At 38.6% G+C, this 12,728-nt stretch overlaps 1 pseudogene; it reads right to left on the reverse strand.

The window, feature by feature from the left end:
- Positions 1 to 753: 753 nt before the first annotated feature.
- LOC120557977 lies at positions 754 to 3,151 on the reverse strand (annotated as a pseudogene).
- Positions 3,152 to 12,728: the final 9,577 nt, after the last annotated feature.

Below are 12,728 nucleotides of genomic sequence, written 5' to 3' on the forward strand. Positions count from 1 at the left end.
ATATCGGCCGATAATATCGGTTAATATTAAGGAGGTTTGATACCTAGCCTGGACACCGTTAGTTAAACAACAGATTTTCAATGATTTCATAATTTCTAAAGAAAAAAGGAACAACTTTTATTGATAAAGTGCCTTTCATGAAACCCAATGACACTTTACAGAATTACAGTGGCTATACTAAGGGACTTGTAGGCTGTGGTAAACAGGTGGTGTTTCAGGAGTTTTTTTTTTTAAATGTCCAAGGATGTAGCATTTCGGATATCTGATATTCGGTGCAGAGTCTGGTGTGGGGAATGGAGAGCAGGCCAGCATCTCAGGACTGCAGGTTTCGGGGTGGGGTGTATGGATGGAGAAGGTTGGAGAGGTACTGTGGGGCCAGGGCATGGAGGGATTTGTAGGTGAGAAGGAGGATTTTATATTTGATGCAGGACTTAATTGGGAGCCGGTGAAGGTGGATGAGGGTTGGAGTGATGTGCTGCCATGGCTTGGTGTGGGTGAAGACCCTGGCGACGGATTTTTGGACATACTGGAGCCTGTCTAGGGTTTTGGTGGGGACCGCAGAAAGGACTCCATTGCAGTAGTCCAAATGGGAGGTAATGAAAGCATGTGTGAGGGTTTTAAGGCTCAGTAACTCAATTTTGACCAAACATAGTAGTTTCTAACTTGAACAGAGTGAAGTCTGAAGAAATCATTGTTCGAGCATCCATGTAAAGGTTTTAAATGTTTTTGAAATTATACTCCATGAAGTGATTCTTACTGGTGGCTCATTTTACACAACAGATACCTTTTCAGGTACTTCCTGAAAGTCTTGTCGCGTACGCCATAGATGATTGGACTAATGGATCGTGGCAGGACCTGTATAATAATATAACAAGCAAACAAGGAGTCTGCATAGTTTTTAGGGAACCATTGCAGCAAAGCAGATCTTAACAGGGGATCCGCATATGTTGCCATACACAGCAGCACCTGAAACCCATGGAGGAGGATTGTGTTTCTGGCCTTTTTAGCATCTTTGCTAGCTGTTTTAGCAGTGAACAGGATGTTGAAGTAAGTGAAAAAGATAACAAACCAAACTATAACCAGATACACTATATAGGTAATGTCCCTCTTCCTGATAATGTGGGGATTACGAAAGACAGTTTCCCTGAGGCAGAAGACTTGGGAATGAAAGAAGTCTCGTGGCTCTGTGGCCAAAGTCATGAACAGATCAGGAAGAACAGAAAACATGCTTGTCGCCCAGATTAAACCAATCAGCATTAAAGTTCTGTTGACAGTACAGATCTGCATGTGGCGAAGGGGGACGCAGATGGCGATGTAGCACTCCACCGCCATGCAAGCCAGGTTCAGAGGGGTGTTTTCAGTGGCGAAAAGAGCAAGCAGGATGAAAGTGCCACAAACGGAGACATTTATTTTGTAGAGGGTGTAGCTGATGATGAACAGCATGACAGTCAGCGTCACTTGGAGCATGTCGTTGACCACCAGGTGAATAAAAAGGATGTAGCGCGGATTCATGTAGAAGATCTGGGGAATGAAAAAAAAGTGCACACAGGAGGGCAGTGAATGTTTTTATTCTACAGTAAATGTAGAAAAGCATTATACATTAAATTAGCAAATATCGGCTTGATGATTACATTAACTTATTGTTTGTTCCATTTCTGACAATCTGTTGTGAAATTATTTATCGATGAATACTTTTAAATCCAGCATAAATGAGTTGGACACTATGACAATATTTATCACGAGACAATAAAACTTGTAGAGATTAGGATTGGGTATTGTTTGTTTGTTTTTCCGATACCGGTGCCTAAATGATAGTTTTTAGAATGGTGCCTAAACCGATACTATAAAAAAAAGGGCACAGAACAACAGTCAGCAACATTGAAGACCGGCTTGTTTATTGCTAAGGCCATATGGTCAAATAAAAAAAATAAAAAACTTAAACTATACAATTGCTGTTAAAAAACAAAAAAAGAAGAACAACTAGATGGCAGAAGGGTACTTTACATCAACAGCTTGAGTTTCTTGAGGTGCACTTGACTGCACCATGAATTTACAAGATGCATTGAATGCATCTCCATGTCCTGTCAGGGTTGTTTCTTATTTCCAACTCCGGCAGCTGTCCATGGTGTCTCAAGGTGCAGCTAGTCTCCTCTGTGTCTTTAGCTGCAGACTGTTGTACATCCCGGTGTTGGAATCCTTTTCAGTGAAATACAGCCACATGTTTAGCTGTCAGCATTTTAACCATGATTAGCCAGTTACTAGCTAATGGTAGGCTGCTGCCAAGTGTAGTGTTAACTAGCGTCACATGCAGCGATGCTTAAGTGTCCTGAAACATCAGTTTCGGAGCACCAGAGGGCAGCGCAGGGATTTCAGTGACAGCAAAATGAGGCAAGGAAATCCTCGTTGCTATTTGGTCCAGTACATACCAGTCATTTAGGAACCTGTGCCATTTTAGCACGGGGTTTCTTTACCCAACCCTACTCAGCGATTCTTTGTGAGGAATGCCGGCTGGCTAGTTAAATAACGCTAGCTTGCTAATTCCACCAAGCTTCCATGCTACCCTAAATGAGTCTGACACAGTTGTCCCTCATGAGGCGATAGAAACCCTGCTCTCCCCGCTCTGCTCGCTGAGAGATCCACAGCCTAAGTCCACAGGTACAAACTAGTGTTGCAAAAGTCAAGGCACGCAGATTCGCCAGTGACAGATTCAAGAGGTTGTAATGGTTCTGATGGAAAATGGACTTCAGTTAAAAAAAAAAAAATGAGTAAATGTTGCAAGTGAAAATTTTAACATACAAATTCAGGTTTTTGTTCTGCAAGTTCTCACATCGTATTCTACAAGGGCTCACATCAGGTCTACAAGCTTTCGCATTTTGCACTACCTTCATTTGTAAATTGAAGTTTCAGTCGGGACTGGGACCTGGCCCAAAAACACTTGGTCTAACATAATTCTTCAGTAAATCTTTCATTTATGTTTTAATTTAGTTAAAGGAATATCAAACCTGGTGGTTACGAAAAGTTTGGATGAGGCCTGCATTGATGTAGTTGATGGAGATGCAAAGAACCACGACAATCACATTCTTGGTCACAGCTTTGGTAAAGGAGTCTCGATACTCTATAACCACATGACATTGGCAGATGACACGTTCATCTCTTGAAGGCTGAAGATCTAATAAAGGAGAAAATATTATTATGGAGTTCAAGGAATTGCAGTATAGACCCAATTATAAGACAATGTCATTTTGCGGTCCTTAAATCCAAATTCCCCAAAAACATTTTTTAATTGTACCCTACCGTCCAAAGGTTCAGAAACTCTTGCCACAAAAGCTTGGTTGGGTAGAGATAAATGTTATTTGGTATGAAGGGTTTGTTTTGTGCATGGAGAACAAAACGCTGTACAATGGCTAAACCAGACTGACAACTGAAAGGGCAGAAACAGACAAAGATCCTTCTGAGCAACATTTGAATAAGAAGAAAAGAAATCAGCTGTCATTGGTTAAAGAAACTGGAAGCTTAGCATCAAAATGTGTGCAAATTTAAACAGAAACAGCTTCCTGTTTTAGTGTCAAGTGCGAAATAATGCAGCCTGTTACAAGCTGGAATTAACAGGCAAAATGTTGCTTTAGCAAAGCTCTTCTTCAAACTTCACAATAGAGTAGGTTAGTCTAGGGGAGTTAGCACCAGGGGTTTAGTGCTGCCGGAGCGTTCTGGAACGACACTTTCTTTTTGTGTGAGAATAAAATATTCTCAGTTTGCATAATCCGGTTGTAATTCATATCTTTTAAATTGCTTGAGGACCCAATCATCACTTAAGTGTGTGTCATGCAAGAGAGACAATAAAAACAAATGTAATGGTCAAAGTTGTCATAGTGTGACATGAGTGATATCACATAGTGTGATAGGTGTGTTATTTGATTCAAGACGTCAACTCATGCATTGAGTAACATGCAAGAAAACATTCCACCCTAAACGTTCCACCAGCAGTAGTTTTTGAGCAGCCATTTAATTGAGTCATTTTTCTTAGTCCATAACTAACTAGTAAAGATTACAGGGCAGCAAAAATAGCTTTTCATTTTGTAGTTATAGTTGACTAATGTATGTAAATATGACACCATAGGAACAGTGGTTACATAACCTTCCAAAGGAGCCACAGTTTAACCGTGCGTTTGCATGAAGGGATGGATGCGCGTCATAGTTGCAAACCGGTACCTAAAAAATAACATCCCTGTTAAGCACTATTGGAATATGAGTTATGAACTGACAAATCACAATTTAAACCTCTTCAATCTAACCACTGAGTAGACTGCAGAGGGCCCACTGAAAAACTCTTACGCTTTTCTCCCATCATTCAACACTGTGGGGACATCCTCTCAATGGAAGTTTGAATCATTTCATTCTTCTTCTTTTTGGGCCAAAAATGGAAATAATTTATTTGGCGTATGATTTATACTCTTTATCACTGTTGAAATAGTTGTTTGAAGGTCCTTTAAGCAGCAGATGCAGTCATTTTTTTGCTATAAAATCATTTATGTAAAATTAGAGTGTCATGTTTTGTCAAATTGTTTATTTTGAGCTTTTGACCCAACTTATATCTACTCTTTGCTTCATACAGACTTGTGTTTGAGCAATCTATGGATAGAGAACATAAAGTATAAACTGTCATGAAACAGAAAAAAAAAGAACGACATTAAACCTGTACCAATAAAAATTAAAATAAACCACAAACAAGCAATAGGCCTGTGCAAGCATATCTTACGTTTGCTTTCATTTCATTTTGTAGACATGGACAATACGGAACCAACCAACCAAATTCCAACATGGTTATGCAGTTTATGTCTCAGTTGTGTCAGAACACAGAGAAGTACAGAAATGTTCAAAGAAACATGAATGAACTGATAAACAGTTTAACATCAATCTTGTTTCAATACTTTTCTTTTTCAACCGCCATCAGTTCTACTGTGACATATTTTAAGCCAAATGACTCCACAGTACTTACCTCAGTCAACGCATTTAGACCGGGACACCAACAATGTTGCTAAAGCTAAGACTTTATATGTAGTTTGGTTGGCAATCATCAGAGGATTCAGGGGTGTGCTTATGCATATTTAGATATCTAGTATATGTGCGTGTTTGTGTGTGTACATGTTTTTAGAATAATGTATGTAATAGAGCCCGACCGATATATCGGCGGGCCGATATTATCGGCCAATATTAGGCATTTTCCAAACTATCAGTATCGGCATTTATGATGGCCGAAAAATAAATATTTAAAAATAAAATAAAAACAGCTGAAACACCCTTCAACCATGTTATTGAGTGTTGGCGTTGCATAGTTTGTCCACCAGAGGGCGGTCTACAATGTCCCTGTTGGCAACACTCTTCGATTTTTTTAATTTATTTTTTTATTGTGTTTCTGTTCAAAGGACTTTAAGTTTCATATCTTAAGTTTGTATTTTTATACATTTTATTTATCAGAACTTTAATATATTTTAATGTTCCTCTGTTCTGTTGTGACCATAAAACAAACTAGTTTATTTTTAAACTGCATTATCATATTATTTTAGTGAGGACTCATAAATAACTACAAATAACTAATGTTAAGGAAATCTGTTTATGTTTTGTTACGCGTTTCTGGATTTTGTTTTTAAAATATATATCGGCCGATATATCGGAATATCGGATTTTTAAATCACTAAATATTTGTATCGATATCGGCCTTAAAAATCCTTCCTATCAGTCGGGCTCTAGTATGTAAATTAGTAAATGTACAATCTTGCAAAAAATAGTGGCGTTTCCAGAAACACCATTGTTTGGTAAGTTGAGACAAGGGGACAAACTTAAATAACATCTGGTCATTCCTAGGTCACACACATAATGGGACGAGGACCTCTATTGGGCCATACCATAACCACCTAACTTGTGTTGAAGTATAAATGTATGTGTCTCTAGAGATTGAGAGAGTCTAGGCTGCTGCATGATAAGGGAATGTTGTGTTTCGGGAGTCCTTTTGAAGGTCGGCGAAAAGAGGTATTGATGTCACCCAAATCTTGTTGTTTTGCGTAACCCCCCTCTAAATATGAATGGAAAGACCTGCGTTTTTGCCGGACCGTCTGACTGCCGATGCAGGCAGTGTAAATACACCCTCAGTCATCAAAGTCTCCCGAACCTTCATGTGTCCAGAAGTATAGCTGCTCCTGAGTTTTTCCATAGCAAGTATGAATCTCAGTGTACTAAAATCTATTTAAGTTATACAAATGAGGAGGAAATCCCCAATCTTTTTTCTTTGCAAAAACATTAATTAGGTCTGCACAATATTGGAAAAAAATTGTGATATTTTCTTTTCCTGCGATATATATTGCCATATGAAAAAAAGACTGTAATTTTTACAAGATGACATAAATAGCCCTATAGAAATACTAAATTATTCTCAACTACTGGGGTGATTTTGTAGGGGAGTGCATCTACATAGAAAATAAACATGAAAAAGGAACTTTTCTTATGTGAACCAGTCTTTGTTAATGAACTTTTAATGCTTTACAAACACCAAAGCAAGTAAGCGCTGTGACTAGTCTTCTGAAGAGATGTTGGAGAGGGACATTAGGTAGTTCAGTACACTGGTTGACTGACTTGACACCATTGTATTCATACTGTATAATACTATCAATCCAGGCTAAAGTGAATGATATTAATAATGCATTGAAGTTGCTTCCTCTAAATTTCCGGTTGTGGTCGACTAGCGGGGCCTGCTTTGGTTGACTACATACATTGATCAACATTGATTGTGATTGTTGGTCTGCTGTGCATGCAGAGCTTGCATGTCACAATCTAGCAACAAACTGTGTATCCAAGAGCACTTAAATCAGTGTAAATTATGTTATTTCAGACACAGATTGCTATTGTAGATTAGTGTTACGTTTCCAGCGTCGCGGCTCCAAACCGTAACATTAGTTGGGACGGACGCCTTTTTTCTTTAGGCTAACTATATTAGCTTTGGCCTGGCTGGTAGCAGCTTTCTGTGGTGAAAAATGACCGGGAGACGTCGTGACAACGTTGTGTTAATCAGGTGATTTAGTTCGTCTTTGCAGCGTACATAAAACACTGACTATTGTAGATTCACTACTCATGGAAAAGCATGTGCATCACTGTCAGTGGCAGCTAGGCCTGCACGATTCAGGGAAAAATATGAATCACGATTTTTTTAGCTTAGAATTGATATCACGATTCTCTGCCATGATTTTTCCTCGCAAAGTATAATGTTAATTGCACACATGAACCATGACACACCAAAACTTTTTTTTGGCACCTATAGCACATTGCGCATCACCACAAGCCTGTAAACCTAGAGTTTAATAAAGAAAATAAAGTATATACTGGCCATTTAAGTACAGTAGGCTACCAAAAATAGTGACATATAACACATTGAACTAAATATGGCCCTGATACAGGCTGATCAGAACTCCTTGAACATGTCTTTACATAATTAAAACATGTCAATCCACATGCTGCAGCTACAGCTTCAGTCTCTAGAGAAATGGAATTTGTCAATTGCCAATTTAAGTACAGTATCAAAAACAGAATGATTTCTTAGCACACTCTTTAACTGCTTGCCTTTTATAGAATTAACATTCAACTGGCCATTCAAGTATGTTACCAAAAATGAACATAGCTGTAAATAGGCTAATTGAAACATCTTTCAGACCTCTTGTCTTGTACAGCTTCATCATATTGCACTTTGTGGCGACGTTTGAGGTGCTGGTAAAGATTTGTGGTGTTACCTTGCGGTGCTGAAACGAGGGCAAAGCATGCCTTGCAAATCACATCAGACTGACCCTCTTCGTCTTGCTTGAATCCAAAATACTTCCACACCACCGAATGCGAGCCTTTTTTCGGAAAGAGTTCGGTTTGAGACTGAGTGGCCGGCTGATTCTCATCAGTGACGAGTCGTCACTAGTACCTGGGTTTCATCAATATCCATTTGGTTTATTTCCAAACTACCGCGCTCGCTCAACGAGTGAAACACGTGACTAAAATGCGCTTTGTCATTTGCGGAGGGGGAAGCCCTGAACTTTGTGAGAGCTGTCCTACCAAAATAAAGGCCACATTTGTTTTTTAAATTAAAGTCTTTTAAAAATGTAATCGTGAACAGGGTGAATCGAGATCGCAATTTTATAATGATTTATCGTGCAAGCCTAGTGGCAGCTGTCGCTTACGGTGATTTTCTACACACGGAGAGCCTCACTTCCCATAACAAACTCCGTCGGGCTAACGTTACGTCACATACACACGTTGCCCACATGTCCACCTGTCTTGAAGGGGAAGGGTCGGCCGGTAACAATCATGTAAAATGAGAACGGTGAAAGTTTACTTTTCTATCAAGCAGCAAAAAAGTTTTAGCGTCAACATCACAACGTCCTGCGATGTGACTATCGCGCATGCACACATCACGATTGTAGACGATGAAAAAACTATCGTGCAGCCCTAACATTAATTCAAATATTCGGTCTGAGTTAGTCAATTCAACTAGCCTGCAAGTGTTTTCGGCCGGTTTACTGTGTGTTTGGTCTGTTGGTCGGTCCACCACATTGGTCCAGACTGAAAAACCTAACTATTGGATGGATTGCCATGAAATTTCAAACATCCATTCAATATCTTATCAGGAGAAAATCTAATCATTTTTGTGATTCTCTAACTTTGGTGCCATCATCATGATCAAATACCAGAAAAACTAATGACATACTGTACATCAGAAAAATGACGCCAAAAGGGTACCCAGAGCATTGAATATTGCCGCTGATGGGATTACACTGGAATTAGTTGAAAGCCCCCTGTATCTGAATTAGACACTAAAGGAGACTTTTTGCATCAGTAACTAAAGCCAAACGCAGCAGGGGTCACTGTGCAGATGCAATCCAGCAGAGCATTGTTTCAACAAATCAGATAGCTGCAACACACAATTCTGGTAGATTACTTTGCGAGGTAATTGTCGCAAATAAAGATAAAATGATTGTTGCCATTAGAGCTAAACTGAGAAATGGTCAGCTGTCTGCGGTTCAACCAGTTCCAGGGTCTGAATTCCTTCATGGCTGCTGTGAAAACATCAAGTAGTATTTTACTTTTTGTGACTAAAACTCTAATCTAACTCAGACCGTGCTGTGATATAAAACTTACTCTGCTGTAGAACAAACCATATTGTCTCTTTCATCTTTCAGACATCTTCGTCCCCGTATTTGTCTTTTTTACTAACCGCTCACAGTAGAGTAGCTGCCTTAATCTCTTTTTTTTGTCAACATTGTTCAGGACGGGGCCGTATTGTTTGAAGAAACTTTATTGGAATTATGAATGGACGAAATCGATCATGGGTTCACTGTGATCAACATCCTATAGTCAGTTGATACGTACAGTTCAAGAAGTTTAAAGTCGCAGGTTACAGCCGTGTAGCAGAAAGACAGAATTAGGTTCAATGAAGATGCACTGTGTGTCTGCACAGCTTTACTTTATTATTATTGTTATTCATTCCCATTTTATTCTTGAAGAACTGTATAACAATGTAGTGTTACAAGGAGATTATGCCTAAGGGATAATATTCTGTTTTGAAACCTCTCAGTGATTCCTGGAACTTCTTCCTGTTAAACAAAAGTTGTGACTTCTTCTGTTTAGCAGCCCCGCTCTACACTTTCTCCGGTATTGCGGTAAACTTACTCTAAGCAAGTCTTTGTTGCGCTTTCCACAGAAAAGACTTCTGGGACCTCTTGACATTTTCAATAATCCTCCGTGTATTCAGCGAGTGAGTCATGCTGCAGGACACAGAACGAGCAACCGCCTCATCAGCCCTCATTATCAGTAAAGGTCACGCACCCTGGGGCAGCTTGTTGTGTAGCATCCAGCACACAGTTTGCACACACACACACACACACACACACACACACACACACACACACACACACCTACACACACACACACACACACACACAGCATCAAAGGGATTATTAGATATGTCTTCTGAGAGACTTTCTCATCATTGTCATTAAAAGAAACTGCAATTAGAAGGCACCAGAGGCCTCTTTATTAGCAGTGATATTTAAGATACTTTAAATGGCTTTTTTAGTAAACTAAAAACAAGTTGCGGCATTCTCAATGGAGAACAGGTAATTAAGTTTGCAGACGTTAATAAGGATGTTAAAAAACAAAAAGAAATACTCTGTGGACATGCTCTTTATCAACTGGTAATCCACAAGAACATTGTTCCTCACATGTCTGACTTGTTTGCTCTTTTTTCAAACTTTTTCTTAGAAACTAATTAACAGAAACTTTCAGTTCAAAGTTTGTTTGCAATGATCACAACTTTTCCGCTAACGTTTGCTCAGCTTGTTTCTCTGATCATTTAATATTGAGAAGTCCAATCACTAAAATCCTTCATCCAGTTAAAATCTACCAAGATCTAAAAAGTGTTTGGTAAAAATGTTGCTTAAAACTTGATACAAAGTCAATTTATGGCAGCTTAATTATGACGCCCTCAACAGGCGACAAAATGTCTTAGAATATCTGCCTATACAGAGTACTGATGCAGTACTGTACCAGTGCTCTCTCTTCCCCAAATATAAAACCTGTGTACCTCACTGTGTGGAGTAATTTGAAAGTAAGATAACATAAAGCCAGAGATTACTGTGGCACTCAAAATGGAGTCGGGCCACAGTGAGTTCATTTATATAACCGAATGTGAATGACACTGACAAAGAAACTGTGTTTGGTGTGGATCAGTCTTGTCATAGCTGATAATCAGATCTGTTAATTACAGCCCAAATAAATAATCTGATCAATTTCTGTAAAAATATTGTTATAGTTATGTTTGTTCAAAAGAAAGAAAGACGAAAGGAAGGAACCACTGGAACATACATGTCTTGCATCAGTCTACTGAGCAACAAGCTCAAATAACAAATCTGATCAATTTTAGTAAGACATATTGTTAGTTATAGTCATATAGTCATGTTTTGTTAAAAAGAAAGAATCAAAAGAAAGTTAAAAAGAAATATAACTTCATCAGTCTACTGAGAAATTGTGCAAAAGGTCATTGTCAGTAACGACGCTCTTTGTTTGAAAGCGGTAACTGGTCCCCGCGGAGCTGCTCTTTAAACACAATCCACAAGGAGTTAGCTTTGTGCTCACTTGCATCTCTGCTCAACTTTTCAAAAACAAACCTTACTGTCGACCTCCTGAGACTAAACTTTGGTCATCAGGGCACTTGTCGCCTTTCAAATGCAACTTGAGGTGTGAAGAAATTGTCAACATTAAAAGTCTATCAAAGAAATTTTTGTAAAAAATCTTTTGAGATCAGTAACTGCTGTTCTCCAAAAATATCAAAGCTTGAACAATCCTCATGGGTTATATTTTACAGGTCCAAAAATTCAACATGCATTTCTAATCATTTGCTCAAAGAAATTAGTTGGTATTTAGAGACATTGTTTAATTGGTATTTCAAATTATTGAATTCAATTTAGACTCGAATAACCAAGAGTTATTTAGTCGGTGCACAGCAGATCAGCTGAAGCAGAATAAAACGTGAAATTTGTATGCAGGCAAACATACAATTATAATAATGATTTATTTAATAATGTTATGACTGATTGTCAAACTGGATAATAAAACAAAGTTATATGGCATTCATTGTTTGTGTTTGTTCATGTTTCACAAAAAGTTGAAACTGAACCAGGCCGAACAACAGATCATATCACATCCATACAGGGATAGTAGTATACAGCTGTTGAAACATAAAATATAAAAATGCTATCTGACCATCTCTAGTATTTAGTATCATCTTCATCTCCGGTGTGAGCTAATCAGATTACTTTAGTTTAGGGGTGTTGAAATGAATCATTGCATTGATGCATCGCAACGCGTAACTGGGTGATTCTGCAGCGATGCAGTGACAGACCATAATTGATTATTGCCTATTGATGTTACTTGTTGATTTTCCAGTCGTGTTTTGTTTGTTTTTGTCTGTTGTCTCCTGTGTTCAGACTCCACTACATTCAGGAAGTGTCTTTTTTTAAGAGCAGATACAATAAAAAGGGGAGTTCATATCTATCTCACTGCTTGAAAAATCATGTGTAGCAATATAAAATGATATGGAGGAGGCGATGCATTGTGACGCATCGTGATATCGATTCAAATCGCTGACAGGATAATTGTAATCAAGTGACACCAGTGAAGATTTACATCCCTACTTTAGTTGCAGTTTTTCAACCGACAGCAGCTCCTGAGCGAAGTTCTTTACCCGCAAAATGAAACTGAAAGAGACGCAAAACATCCACAAACACGTTGCCTTAAGGCCAGGCACTTCTTTCAAGGGATGCACCAAATCCAGATTTTTGGGGTTTCGGCCGAATACCGAATCCACTGGTTCGAATCCGAAACCAAATAGCGAATTCTACTCCCATCCTCAGTCCATTAACACAGTAAACCCATTAATGAAGTAAACAACGTTAACAGCCTCTAAAATAGTTAAATGTCACAACTTAATGTTGAAATCACACGCTCTTTTCACATCGTAGGAAAGCACATCGCTATCACCGGACGAGTGACAATTTTGTTTGCCAAATTTTCACTAACCAGTGTATGATGGTGTTGTGAAATGTTTGTTTAAAGCACTTAAATAAGATATTCATGTTGTTTAGTTTAAAGCAGTCTAAAAGAAATGGTAAATTATAGTGTGATTAAAACTCACTATTTAC

This window comes from Perca fluviatilis, chromosome 4, assembly GCF_010015445.1.
Source record: "Perca fluviatilis chromosome 4, GENO_Pfluv_1.0, whole genome shotgun sequence".
NCBI lineage: Eukaryota > Metazoa > Chordata > Actinopteri > Perciformes > Percidae > Perca > Perca fluviatilis.